Raw genomic sequence first — 13,420 nt, forward strand, 5'->3', positions numbered from 1 at the left:
CCACTGGTGCTACATCCCCCTTTACATTGCGAAGCATGATTGTAGAGACTTTGGCAAAATTACCCATTAGGTTCATTTTCAAGTTCAGGGCAGATCCTGCTCGCAGTTGTTCTGTATCTGTATCAATACATCAGGAACTACTGCTAAGGAAGGGGGGTGTCGTGTAATCTGTAGTAAACAGCAGCAAAGATTGTCCCACAGATGGTACAATCCTCAATCGAGGGAACTATCCCCATTGGCAAACAAATGGTTAGTATTCTGTGTTTTTCCTGTGGGCCCATATGGGGAAATACTGCTTTCAGCTGTGCAATTTTATGTGCTAACTATAACAGAATTTGCTCCTGTTTGGATGGGATTGTCCCTATTACTGATTTCAGTGTTTGTCGGTTAATTGCAGGTGTGGTCTGATGTGGACTGACTGGAGCATGTCTCGCTGATTTGACTGTAAACGTTCTCATGACAAACTGGACAATGTGTCTGTATAGCCTGACTATGTCTTTGTATATTGTCTGGACTTCATCCACTAGTAGTGTAGCAATCTCTGGATGAGGAGTATATGTCGCTAAGACAGGCCAGGTTACTACTCTGTTGAGTAGAACGAGTCTCACGACAGGTGTTGTGTGTGGGAGGGCGCCTTTAAACCTGTTTCTGTGTTGCTGGTAAGTTAACGGGACTTCAGTGTCTTCGTATGTGTGATACAATTTAGTCACTGGATCCACACGTAGAAACTGAACCCAGGGATCGGATACCTCTGATCCAAATACTTACTTTGCCTTCATCACAAAGGTAACACAGCCGCCTGTTGCGGGTACGCCGTGCTTTAGTAATTTTATAGTTACTGCATATCTGCAGTTCCTTGTAATGTTGAAAGCATTTACAACTTCGTCTTCTCCCGAGCCTGAGCCACCACTTGTGGACTCAGTCATTCTCAGGCAAAAAAAGTTGTAGTAACAAAGTGTTTTGCGCAATGTAGGAACCTTTTACCCTTACACGCTTATTTAAACCTTCATCCAATACACAGGGTATATCTGCTGAGCTGAGGCGGTTTCCCTTCCCACTTCAGAAGTCTCTGAAAAATGTGAGTAGGGCATTCTGAAAAGTAGGACTGAACTACTCCAATTTTAACTGTTAATATAAGACCCAAACCAACGCTGGTGGCGCCATGTTGTGTAGTTCCCAGGAATTCCCAGGACCTGTGCTTTTTGGATGAACTAAACTGAGGGATTGGTGTACAAACAGACTCCAGACACCCCGATAGGATACATCAGCTGTTAGACAAGCTAGCTCTACAGTACCACTACCACCCCCTTGTATTCTACAGTGGTGTAGGTAGTTTTCTGGCAACCACTAAACATGACAACCCTGATTCCTGAAGGATTGTGGAAAACCGTACAGTACTTTTAGCTCAGTCACTCAGTACACAGTACTTGCTTATTCTCAGAAAACACATAGAATGACGATTGGAAAGTTCTCAATAATTATTTATTGGTCCAGTGACAATTTTGGGCAAAACATATGTGCTACGACAATCAAGAGAAAAAAGCATATGAAAGAAATTGCAAGTGCAAATATAGTAAACAGTAAATATCATAGTTCTTAAAACGAAAGCATTTGCGTACTCCTAAAGTGCGCCCAACTTATTTTGCCTAAATGTACCTAGCCTAGATATGTAGGTTTAGCATGTATATATGCATATATGCATATGTGCATGGAGCCAGGTACAGCATTATTACCATAATATACCAAGAGCCTGCTCACGAAGGAACAGAGCTAACTACTAGGTAAAAGGTCACCCTTCAGAACCGTTATTGTCGTATGAATGGGACAATGTATGTAAAAAGGGGTAAACATAACAGGAGTAGCCTAACCAACATGACAATGTGTCCAGATGTCTGGCATAGGGAGTACGTGATACATGTGGTGTGCGGGCTGTGTTCCGATTTGCTGTGTGTTCCCAACTACAAAAAAATTCCAGAGTTTTTAACTATGAGGACATGTAAAACTTAAAAGCATGTTTCTCACTTTTTAAATACAGTGCTCCCTGCCCTATGGGCTGTTAAGGCCTAATGTAGGGATGACTTATATGTATTATAAATGTATTTTGCCAGGTCGAATTGGCAGTTTAAAACTGCACACAGGCTGCAATGGCAGGCATGAGGCATGTTGTAATGGCTACTTAAGTGGTTGGCACAAAAGGTGTTGCAGGCCCACAAGTGGCATTCAATTTACAGGCTTGGCTACATCTAGTAGCTCTTTACTAGGAGCTTAGACGTAAATTAAATGTGCCAATTTTATATGCTTTAAGGAAAGACCTGGCTTGGCTGGACTGTTCCAATTGGAGCAGGGTCAAGACTCATTTGCATATGGCTGGGTCCAAACTGAGGTTTAATTGTGTGAAAAATAACGATGTATTGGCCCGAACAACTACCAGTGGGTGAGATTAATTCAAGCATTCCATCCATCACTTTTTTGTATTCTTTATAGGAGCCAGCAGTTGTTTGGCAGGCCCTTAAGAACGTTACCTTAGCGACAGTATCATTCTGTTGTTTTTACACTGGAGTGTTGTGAGGTGTATAGCAGTTTTTGACTTCCTTGATATTCCCACAATGGAGAAATGAAATAACAAGTAAGAACATTTCCCATTAGTGTTATCAATGGCACAGTGTTCTTATTGTCAGTAATATCCTTGATTTGGTGTTGAGTGGCTCTGTATCTTTAGAGATTATTGACTTTGTGTTTACAACAACTCAGTATTCTCGTAATGGACCTGGTATCTCTGGGACCATATGATTATTTCCTATTACGGGGAGAAAACTATAAACCTTCGAATTAAGTGTGTGAATACCATCCAGCATTGGAAATTTCAACCCTCCAGGGGCGTAACGCATGCCCCGCAGCCCCCATATTTTGCCCCCCCCCCAAACCCCAGGGGGCCCCCTCAGCACAGCACTCTGGCTGCAAAGCTCCTGATTGAGCCCAGAGGGGGCCTCTCCACGTGCCTTGCAGGTTGGCCCCCAGGAGTTTTGTTACGCCAGTGCAACCCTCCAGTATCCCCCAAAACAAAACCAACAAATTCGTAATGAGGGAATTTTTTAGGATATTAACTTGAATACAGCTAAATAAAGCTACAACAACAAGTTCAGATCCTTATCCAAATGCCACCTCTTTGCCTGAATGGAACTCCCAACATTCTAATGGTCTAATAAATGTCAGAAAATTATGATAGAACCAAAAGGCCCTTTACTCTGTTTGGAAATTGAGAGAGTATATGCACCACATAGTGTAAATATAGGAAGATAACAAAATAAGATGAAATGCTCTTTCTTCAAATGCTTGAAAATTGAAACCTCAGTATTTTTTGTTTTTCATGTTTTTGGAATCTGGAAAATGATCCATCCGAAGAGAGTACATCTGCTAAAGAATGCAGTCATTTCTTAAACAAAAGGAAGATCTGAGATTTCAATAATTTATTACAAAAATCAATACTGAGCAATGAGGTGCTCTTCAGAAGCTACATCAGATGCTGGTTGCTTTAATAAATTAATGTGCATCCATATACTCTGTAGTTATGGTTATGTCCTCTTTCTATTGAAAAGGCTATTTTGATTTGCTAATAACTTTCATGAATCTGTAGAAAATTAGTGACGTGCTTGGTTTTGCTTTAACGAGTTTCAAGCGAACACAGGTGGGGAGGGGAAGTAATGGTAAAGGATAGGTCAAAAGAAGAATTTTCTATTTCAAGTCCAGTAGGTATGCTTCGCCAATAACATGTAAATTAAATTAATTAAAAATGTGCATAAATAAATAAGTTTACTCAGATGTAGTGCAAAGCCTCTCAAGAGTTTATGAGTTATAAACGTGTTAGAAAAATAAGTGAGTGTTTGGGAAAAGTTTAAGAGTGTCTGTTCAAGAATAGTGTCTTAATGGTAAATACAAATATGTTTAGCTGAAGCACTGAAAAGTCTGTTCTCTAATGTGCATAATGAAAAATTGTTTGGGACCAAGAGGTGACGTGGTGGGAGAGCACGTTTGATCCTCGTTAAAGACTAGGGCACTTCACAAAACAGTATAAATCTCCTTTATTTGGGAGATCAGTCTTGGATTGCTTGCATTCTGGTTCAAAGAGGACCTGGCTTGGCAGTTCAGGCTAGAATGTTCCTATTGGAGTAGGACCAGGGCTGATCTGCATACGGCTGGGTCTAATCTAAGGTGATATAGTGAGCAAAAAAATGATAAACTGGGATGTGGCCATTGGCTGACAACAATTCAAACATTCCTTCTAACGCTTTTTATATACTTTATTTGAAAGAAACAAAACGAAATTGAGACCCTATCAGGATCAGCAAAACATGAGGGATTTAGAAAGAGCCAGAATATGACTGTATTTAAAGTGTCTGTAGTTAATATTTGTGTCCAGAAAATGTTGGAGCCATTGCAGCCAGTAGGGAAGGGTGCATCCGAGTGGAGTGGGTGACAGCCGGCTGTTTGGCCATAGGTTATGCATAGTAGGCTCTGGGTTTGGAGGATGTGTGTGAGTGTCATGGCCAAAAGCCAAGGCTTGTGTCCAAGGCAGCTACTTATGGCAAAGGGCAGTGGGTGCATAGGGTTGGCTACTGGTCTCGCCCAGTGACCAGAGCTTGATGGTCATGCCCAAAAACCTGTAGGCAGGCTATGGTAGTACATGGATAATCACCAAAAACACGTTGGTAAAGGGGATATATCGTTCCTTAGACAAACTGTTTATTATGGAAAAAACATTGCTATTCCCCCCAAAAGCTTTCCTTCAGGCATTGTTTTCCTTCAGGGGTCTCCACTGATAATTATTAAAGCATATAATAGCCCAGCTCATGACTTGGATCCTAGAGAACTGAACAAAAATGTACAATAGGTATTTTATTTTCCACTAGATTATGCAATGTATTAAGATCTTCTATCCTCGACAAGAAGGAGCACCACAAGGTCATCGAGGCACATTCCAAAAGTCAAGGTTGCTTCTTCAGTGTTGTCTCAATGTGTTCTTGTGTTGGATATTAACTGAGCTGCAACGTGGGCTTTGGTCCCCCTTTTCACTCTGCATTACTGTCTCGACCCCAAAGTCTGCAGAGATGACCATTTTACCAGCTATCTGTTGCAGGACTTCTTTGTTTTGGTTTTACCATATTCCCAGACCCAACACCTGGAAGTTACTGCTTGTGCATTGATCCAAGAGGTGAGGAATCTGCAAGTGAACTATTTATCAGAAAAATCAAACGTTCAAAGGGTTCTCCAAGGCTATTGTCCAACTCGTTGGAACCTGGCCTACTTCAACTCGCACACCTGTAGGTTCCATGGAGCTGAGAGGTCCTTCATCTGGAATACCACTGGCAGGTTCGCCCTTGGTGCCAATGAGATCAATGCATTCTCCTCATTGGCAGGACCAGGAGGTGAGATGATCCCCAACTTGGGGCACGTATCGGAGTTACTAGCTTCCTGTAGGCAATCATACCAATTCTCTTTGTGGTATGGCTGCTCAAGTTAACCACTTATATCATAGTAATTGTCTGAATCCATGCAGCAGAGGCAATGCAGGTATGTGCTCTCACCCGATGACCCTAACTAGGATGAAATTGGTCCAGGCTTGCTTGTATTCAGAGAGGACTGGGCCTGGCCTGACAGTTTGAGCTGGACTGTTTCCACTGTAGCAGGGTCAAGTCTGATTTGCATATAGTTATGGTTTCTTTCTACGTTCTACATAGACCCTGCAAGACTCTTATTTCTGTCACTCCCATAGAGAAATATCAAAGAGTAACAAACACTTAGAAAAAGGATGAAAACAGCGACAGATAATAGTGTGAGTTTCATAAATGACCACTTCCGGCTCGTCAAGAGTTGAGTGGATTCAAATTGACTTGAGTTTGATGAAGGAACAGCATTTGTTTGTGCTCATGAGACCAATCGTGTAACTGATGACCCATTTCCTGCCACTTCAGAATGGTTGGACATATAGAATTTTTCACCTAAGACAATGAAGTGATATCAAACAGACAATGAGAACAAAAGTCAGGGTTTGTGCAATCGGTCATGAAACTGAGCCCTAGAACCCTCCATTTTACATTTCCCATCATGGAATATGAACTCCTGTCTTCAGTTGCAGTGGTACATCAGTTAAGCACATTTGAGAACTTTTTGATTTAAAAAAAAACCACAGAACTGGATTTAATAGACAGAAATTGCAATTGTACCAAACGTCTGGTAAACTCTGACAATTGCTTCGCATGATAGAACAGTTACCAATAGCATGTACTACTGTAGGGTCCTAGGTTAAATACTACAATTTCCTCTTCCTGCGACTAACAACTTCTCTTAAAATATGCCAGACTCTATTTTTTTTTTTAACCATTGTTTTCATCAGTTCTGCTGTACTAATGTGGAGAATGTGCAGTATGTCGGAGTGGGAGGAGACAGTATAGGGAGAGTACAGTGGTTGCTGTTGGGTAGACCTCTTGGTTTAGAGAAGCTTGATGGGTGTTTTTAGTAGAAGTGATATAAACCATCCACTCTAGCTTTGGTCAAAGGAACAAACAGAAAAAAAACAATGCATGCAAAACAGACCAATCAGAATACTGAGAATAATAGTTCTAACCTGCCACAGTGCACACGTAAACAGTAATGTTTAGACGCAGAGTTCTTCAATCTGTGGGGTGTGCCCCCTCTGGGGGGGGGGGGCGCAACACCATCTCAGGGGGGGAACGCACTCCACTGTAATCTGACCCCGGTATGGCTAAAGGGAGTAGGGAGGGGAAATAGACAGGGCACAAAGTGCCCATGCTTTTGTTATGTTCACCCTCCCAGGAGGGGGTTAATTCATAGAGCAGAAATGCTTCAGATGCAGTGGGAGGCAGGATGACTCCTCTGCTAAAACCCGAAAGCAAACCAACCAACAAGCTTTCGGTTTTACCAGAGGAGACCCCTTGCCTTCCACTGCAGCTGAAGCATTTCTGCTCTTATAAATTAACCCCCTCCTGGGAGAGTTAGCTCTTCCCAAATTTTCCAGGGATGGGCGAGGTGGGCTCTGGGCAAGGTGGGCTCTGGCCCAGGGCCACAGCCTTTCAAAGGGGGTGGGGTGGGTTTGGGGGGGGGGTGTTTCTGTACCCATGCCTGCATTTTTTCACATTTCTGACAGTAGTACTGTTGCAGGGCATCCCTTCTTTATGCATTTACCTCTTGCCTTCCTCAGCTTTTTGAGCCGATCACCCTCACATGGGTTCATGTCACCTCTTTCAACTTTCTAAGATCTTCAACCTGTGGATGATCACTCTCCCACAAGTATCTGCTTCAGTTTCCTTACTCAAGTAACACCATAATGGTGGATGTTTGGCTGAAAGAGACAGCTCTGTGTTACAGAGTCTTGCCCTCATGACCTTGACATTTTTTTAAACACAATGTTGTAAATAGCATTTTTCTATCATACATTTTTAATGAGTAAGCGTCTATTACGGACATTTTGCAGACAAAATGTGTTTATGCGTCATGCAACATCCATATAAAAAGTTTATTTTATATCAATACAGTACCTCACATAAGAGAAATGGGAGGGTGTGACAGAGATTATTTGCAGTAATATTAGTGAACTGCTGTTGTGTTACCTACTAAAAACCCACATCACTATCCCTGAATATCAGATGTACACACATTTAGTATTTGACCAAAGAAGGCATGAAAGAGCTGAGACTGGATCATAAAATCAAAGCTGGTCCGAACTGGGGCCTCCAAAATACATTTGGCGCAGGGCCCCCAAAATCCTTAAAACGTCCCTGAAAGTTTCTTTTAAAATTACACAGGCAGGCTTGCAAAATGCCAATGAGACATGTGTTGTTTAAACAGCCTGCAAATTGCCTGTCATGACACTAAATAGTATGTATTCAAGGCCGGCTAAACGCTGGTGGCGTCTGGTGCGAGAATCGTTTTTGGTGCCCCCACACCTCATGACTGCCTCCTCGCATTCTCTCACTACCACCAGGCATATGTGCCATTCATAAGATATTTCTAAACACAGCGCCTCCCCATGAGGTGGGCGCCCCCTCCATAGGTCAGCGCCCAGTGCGACCTGTTGCACTGCCCTAAAGCTGGACCTGTACGTATTCATTTGTAATGTGACTTTTCTGTCTTTGTTCCCTTTTATTATCAGTCATGGATCATTCAGGCAGCTCTAGAAAACAATTAAAAGTTCTTTCTATTTATATTTGCTGTTCAAAGTATGCACAGACAAGTGCTGAAAATTTAGCTTTAGGTGACTGATAATTTTTATACCATCTGTGACCCCAAAATAATAAGCTGGCAACCCTATTCTTAAGATTGGAAGTTTGTTGAGGGTTGAAAACATTATTTTCTTCCACTACCCTGATCCCTGGTTACTGCCATAATAGCAATAGTTTAACACAGTGTCTGGGATTGCACCTTGCATTCACACAACTCGCCTCTCATTCTCGCCCTTCACTTTTACCCTCACCCTGCACTCACACTGATCCTGATACACTCACCCCATTCACCCACTTACTCTCCACTCACAGTGATCACTCTGCACTCACAGCGATCACAATGCGCTCACACTGATCACAACGCGCTCACACTGATCACAATGCGCTCACACTGATCACAATACACTCACACCGATCACAATACACTCACACCATTCACCCGCTCACCCTGCCCTCACACTGATCACCATGCACTCACACCATTCACCCTGCCCTCACACTGATCACCATGCACTCACACCATTCACCCCCTTACCCTCCACTCACAGTGATCACTCTGCACTCACAATGCACTTGGGCTGTTCACCCTGTACCTCACCCTGCAGTCACATGAGCACTCTACTCAAACTGCACTCGTGACACTTCACTCACCTGTCCCCCTCACTGCTCAATCTGCAATCTCACTCAAATAAGCCCACCACTAACCATACATTCATTAGTCCCACACTGCACTAACATGCGCACCCAAATTCATATAATCACCTCACTCTCCCCTGTACACAAGTATGGGAATGTCCTGCCCATCAAGGTTTTCGTACTAAATTACAAAGGGAGACATCTAAATGCACTTCAATCCAGCCTTCCAGGGGTCCCTTGATAGAGACAGTTCTGTTTTTGCCCTGATGGCCTGGAATAATTCCTAAACAGATTCTTGCAAATACAGTTTTGTTTAATTTATTTTTAATGCGATTGATGTGAGGGAGTCTATTACTATTTGCAGAGAAATGTTTGTTTCATGCAACAACCATAAAAAAGTTAGATCCAAGCGGGTCCTCACATTTGGGGAATTGAAGGATATAAAAGATATTATTCACTGTAAAATTAGTGCGCTGCTGCTTCGTTACAACAGTGAAAACACATCACTATCTTTGAATAATAGATGTAAACGCTTTTGAGATTTCGACTACAGCGCCTGTACACTGTTAGTAGCCTGGCTAAATAGGGTATGGCAGAGCTGAAAGTAAATCATTTAAACTCAAATATGTACTGAACAGGGGCTCCCAAAATAGATTTTGCCCAGGGCACCCAAAATCCCTAACATGTCCATGCCATCACAAAGTCTGTCAGACAACATTACTCTGAAGTAAAATAGACAACATCATTGTTTTATTTTTTTTAAACCTAAGCCTGACTTGTCCTAAACCTCCATTGCTTCAGGCAAGCAACTTATCGTACCACTAAGGAATTCTCAATTAGGTGTTCGTTCAGCGCCCTCTCTGCGGACTTTAAACTGTCTTCGGATCCATAACCGGTTGGTGGGCAATTATCCAGTTATAATGCTGCCTAAGACGTTTGTTAATGATTTCTAGAGAATATTTGTTTCTCGTGTATCAGCTCTGAGCTAGGGAGTGCTTGAGAAATCTGACAACACTGTCTCCCTTACAGTCCCTGTCTTGGCTGAAAATGTCTGCAGAATATTGAGCTTTGGGAGAAACTGCTATCAAAACTCTCTTGCCTTTCAACTCGTCCTATTTATGTGAGATTGGGTTCTCAGCACTTGCAATATTAAAGGCTAAGTACGGTTCAAGACTGGATGTGGAGCACATCCTGAGGATGGCAGCAGCAAAAATCCATCCACAGATTGCCCATCTCTGAAAAACAGGGACACCCGTCACACTTATGTTGGTGGTGTTATTATCAATCTATGTCCTGTGAAAAAACAAAGCATTCTAGTAAAAACAATTTGCGCACATTTTATCTTGGAAAGTGGTGTTTTGAGCTGTGTAATAAGCCTCTGTCATTTCAACACACCCACAAACTTGCAGTTTACTAAACACTCTTATTGTATTGAACATTATTTACTGGATATGCCCGGAATATGTGCGTGGGGGTCGATTCCAGACATTTCCGTCAGGTGGTGGAGGGGCCCAACATCTAAAAGATTTCAGTTTGGGGGGCTCAGCCTACAAAAGTTTGAAGATGATGGGGTGAACACTTCTGCGTAAAATGTTTAGTATCTTCTATTCAGGCAGTTGCCAGGCCTGAAGATATGACGTTCTTGCTGTGCCCCTAATACACTCTTTTACTGTGTGATTTCTGTGATTTCCTCACTTTATTGAAATTCTTCCATTTTGTAACGTCATCCACCTCCTGATCGTCAAGCGCAAGAGGTGCTGTTCTCTGCTCCCAGGATCTTCCCAACCTTGCATGAAAGAGCATTAAACTTCTGTTTGTTTCATCACCGACTCTCACCTGATGTGCTGAGCTCCTTCCAATACATCCATAATGCATACAAAGTAATGGAATCGTTATAGTTACATGAACCAGGGGAAAACTGCAGTGGCTGCTTCACTGATGAGGGACACCAGACTGGCCTTTATCTTTCTATATAGAACTACCATTATGTGCTTGAGGTACCGTGCTCTTGCAGACAACCTCCTACACCCAGTACACGGATCCACTCCTATGATACACAGCACATGATTCAGTGGATCACCACAGTGAGGAGGGAGAATGAAGCTTCTTCCAAAATAGTGACAGTAGATACCTCTCCCAGGAAAAAAGATCTTGACCCCTCCATATTATTTACTTCATACTCTCAATTACCTAGTGACATCTCTGTGAGTGAAGGTATTCTGGGTGCAAACTCGCTCCAGCAAAGTCTAAGAATGTGTTCAGGAGAGCATTAAAAGCAACATAGAACACACATAATGGTCTTAAAGATGTTAAGGCTACTGGAGAACCGTTTAGGGGTGAAAACAACTCAGGAATGCACTACTTGGGAATTTGTTCTTAACTCATTTAGAGAAATTACCTTTGGGGCACTTGGGCAGGAACCTCATTGGACACCCTTTCAACCTGAGCATGATTCTAGAGATACAAGGTGTGAATTGCCTCCTGGGAGGTGGGAGCAGCCCAAGAAGATGCTTACCTTCTTGCTCACTTAGTTAGAGGGCTTCAAGATTCACATTACAGTTTCACTCGAATGAGTGTCTCTGCAGATTTATCCAGTGGTACTGAGACTAGGTTGTGATCTCACAGAATCCTGGTGAGATCCCAGCTCTGACTCAAGCACTGTGCTCCTCTCAGATGTGACCCCTCCTTAAGTACGAATAAAGTACCATAAAGCAGTATTGCATCCCTGGCAGACATATGGTGAAAGAAACTGATGATCAAGGGAAGAGGCCTCAATGTACTGTACTTCAAGGTCGCCGTCGGTTTTGTGCACGGTTGCCAGAGGAGGGTGTAAAGGCTGCAGCCCGTGGATTTACTGGGGGTGCAGTAACCATCGTTGAGCTTCGTACGTGGAAACTCACTTGACTGCTGACATTGTGGTAAAGCTGAGCAGTATCACAGGTCAAGGACAGATGCAGCAGCACTTGAAGCAAACACCTGTATTTCGCTAGGGAGAAAAATCTCTGAATCTGCCAGATGGGGACAAGCAGCAATCCAAGGCTAAGAAAGAAAAGAGGCCATTCGATATGACAAATGTAAGCTTGAGAAGAAGTATTCTAATAACCCTGAAAATGCCTCTAATAGTAGCAACCAGCATAGTTCATCTCTTAGGCTAAACTCCCAACCATTATTAATCTGTAGCAGATTACGGTCATTGAGTGGCATGCCCTGGTGGCCAAAGGTTTGGCCTCCAGTAGCTGCAGCTCATCACTCGGACGATCGATTCTTTTCTCTGTCAAACACCTCTGCCCTACACTTAACTGAGGAAGCAATATTGATGGTTGAGATTCAACTTATTCTTCTTAGTCCAATATTTTTTTAAATTCTGGTCGATCAATTACACTTTAATGGGTCTTCTCAACCCACTAACTCAAGGATAAAGATGTCCTTCTAGTCAGACAACTGTGCACAAACCAGACCAGGGGCCAACTCTAGCAGCCATATTTATTTGCGGAGAAAATACATTTGAATAAAATTGACACAGAATTCCTCTCTATCAGAAGTTCTCAGGACAACAAATAAATGGCATGGAGATGAATCTATAAAGGCTTTAGTGTATCAGAAGGATTTCCGAGTTCAAGGAGTGGGTTACTGAAAACTAAGAGGTGACCTGGCTACTAAACAGCCGGTGGAAAATCATATAATGCAATTGGTGGGGCCGCACCCGATGCTGGAGGGCTGAAAATCAACAATTTAAATACCCTGGGCACTTTAAGCATTGAGGAAGGGTCAGAGGGCACAGATGCCAGGGGTTTCATTTCAGAATTGCTTTTTACAAGTTTTCCCTGATTCAAAGACATGGAATTGTTGCATCTAGACTCAATCTATACATGCACGGCTTGGTCGACCCTGACCAATCTGGTTTCATTCAGTTATTTTGTCTTATTTCTCATTTGCGTGTAAGTAGTTTTGGTTTATTATTGGTTAATTGGGTAATCAGATTTGTCATAATCCTAGATCTCAAGATATTGGTGTTAAACTTGCCTCCAAAAAGGTAGTCTGTTTTGGGATGACCACATTCCAACAGATAGGGATTTTCCTGAACTAACAAGCTTCTTTTTCAGGGATTTCATGTCTAATTTAGGTTGGTGTTATTTGTTTCTCAATGCACAGAAGTGAATACATTAATCAGAAGTGGATTGCTACTGGACAGGACTTTGCTTTAGTACGAATTGTGTTTGACCAGTGCTATGGAGGGACTAGTCTTGTTCCTGTGCTCTATGAGATTATTTGTGTTTAACCCATTAGTTATCTCTTATTTAGGTTGAGCAAACAAGGTTTATTTTGTTTAATTTAGTGCGTTCATTGAGAAAAGGCTAAGCATTGTTTTCCATTCACAACAAAATCCGCACTGCGATTGGCTGACTGACCTGAGGAGTCACACCGGGATTGGGGAGAAGTCACCCCAGAGTTGTGTTGTCATTGGTGGGTTGCTGTCAACATCGTGCTGTCATTGGTTGCCCTTTGGCTTTGCCACGCTGGGATTGGTTGTTGTTTATTTGATTGTT

Source organism: Lissotriton vulgaris, unplaced genomic scaffold (genome assembly GCF_964263255.1).
Source record: "Lissotriton vulgaris unplaced genomic scaffold, aLisVul1.2 SCAFFOLD_1778, whole genome shotgun sequence".
Classification (NCBI taxonomy): domain Eukaryota; kingdom Metazoa; phylum Chordata; class Amphibia; order Caudata; family Salamandridae; genus Lissotriton; species Lissotriton vulgaris.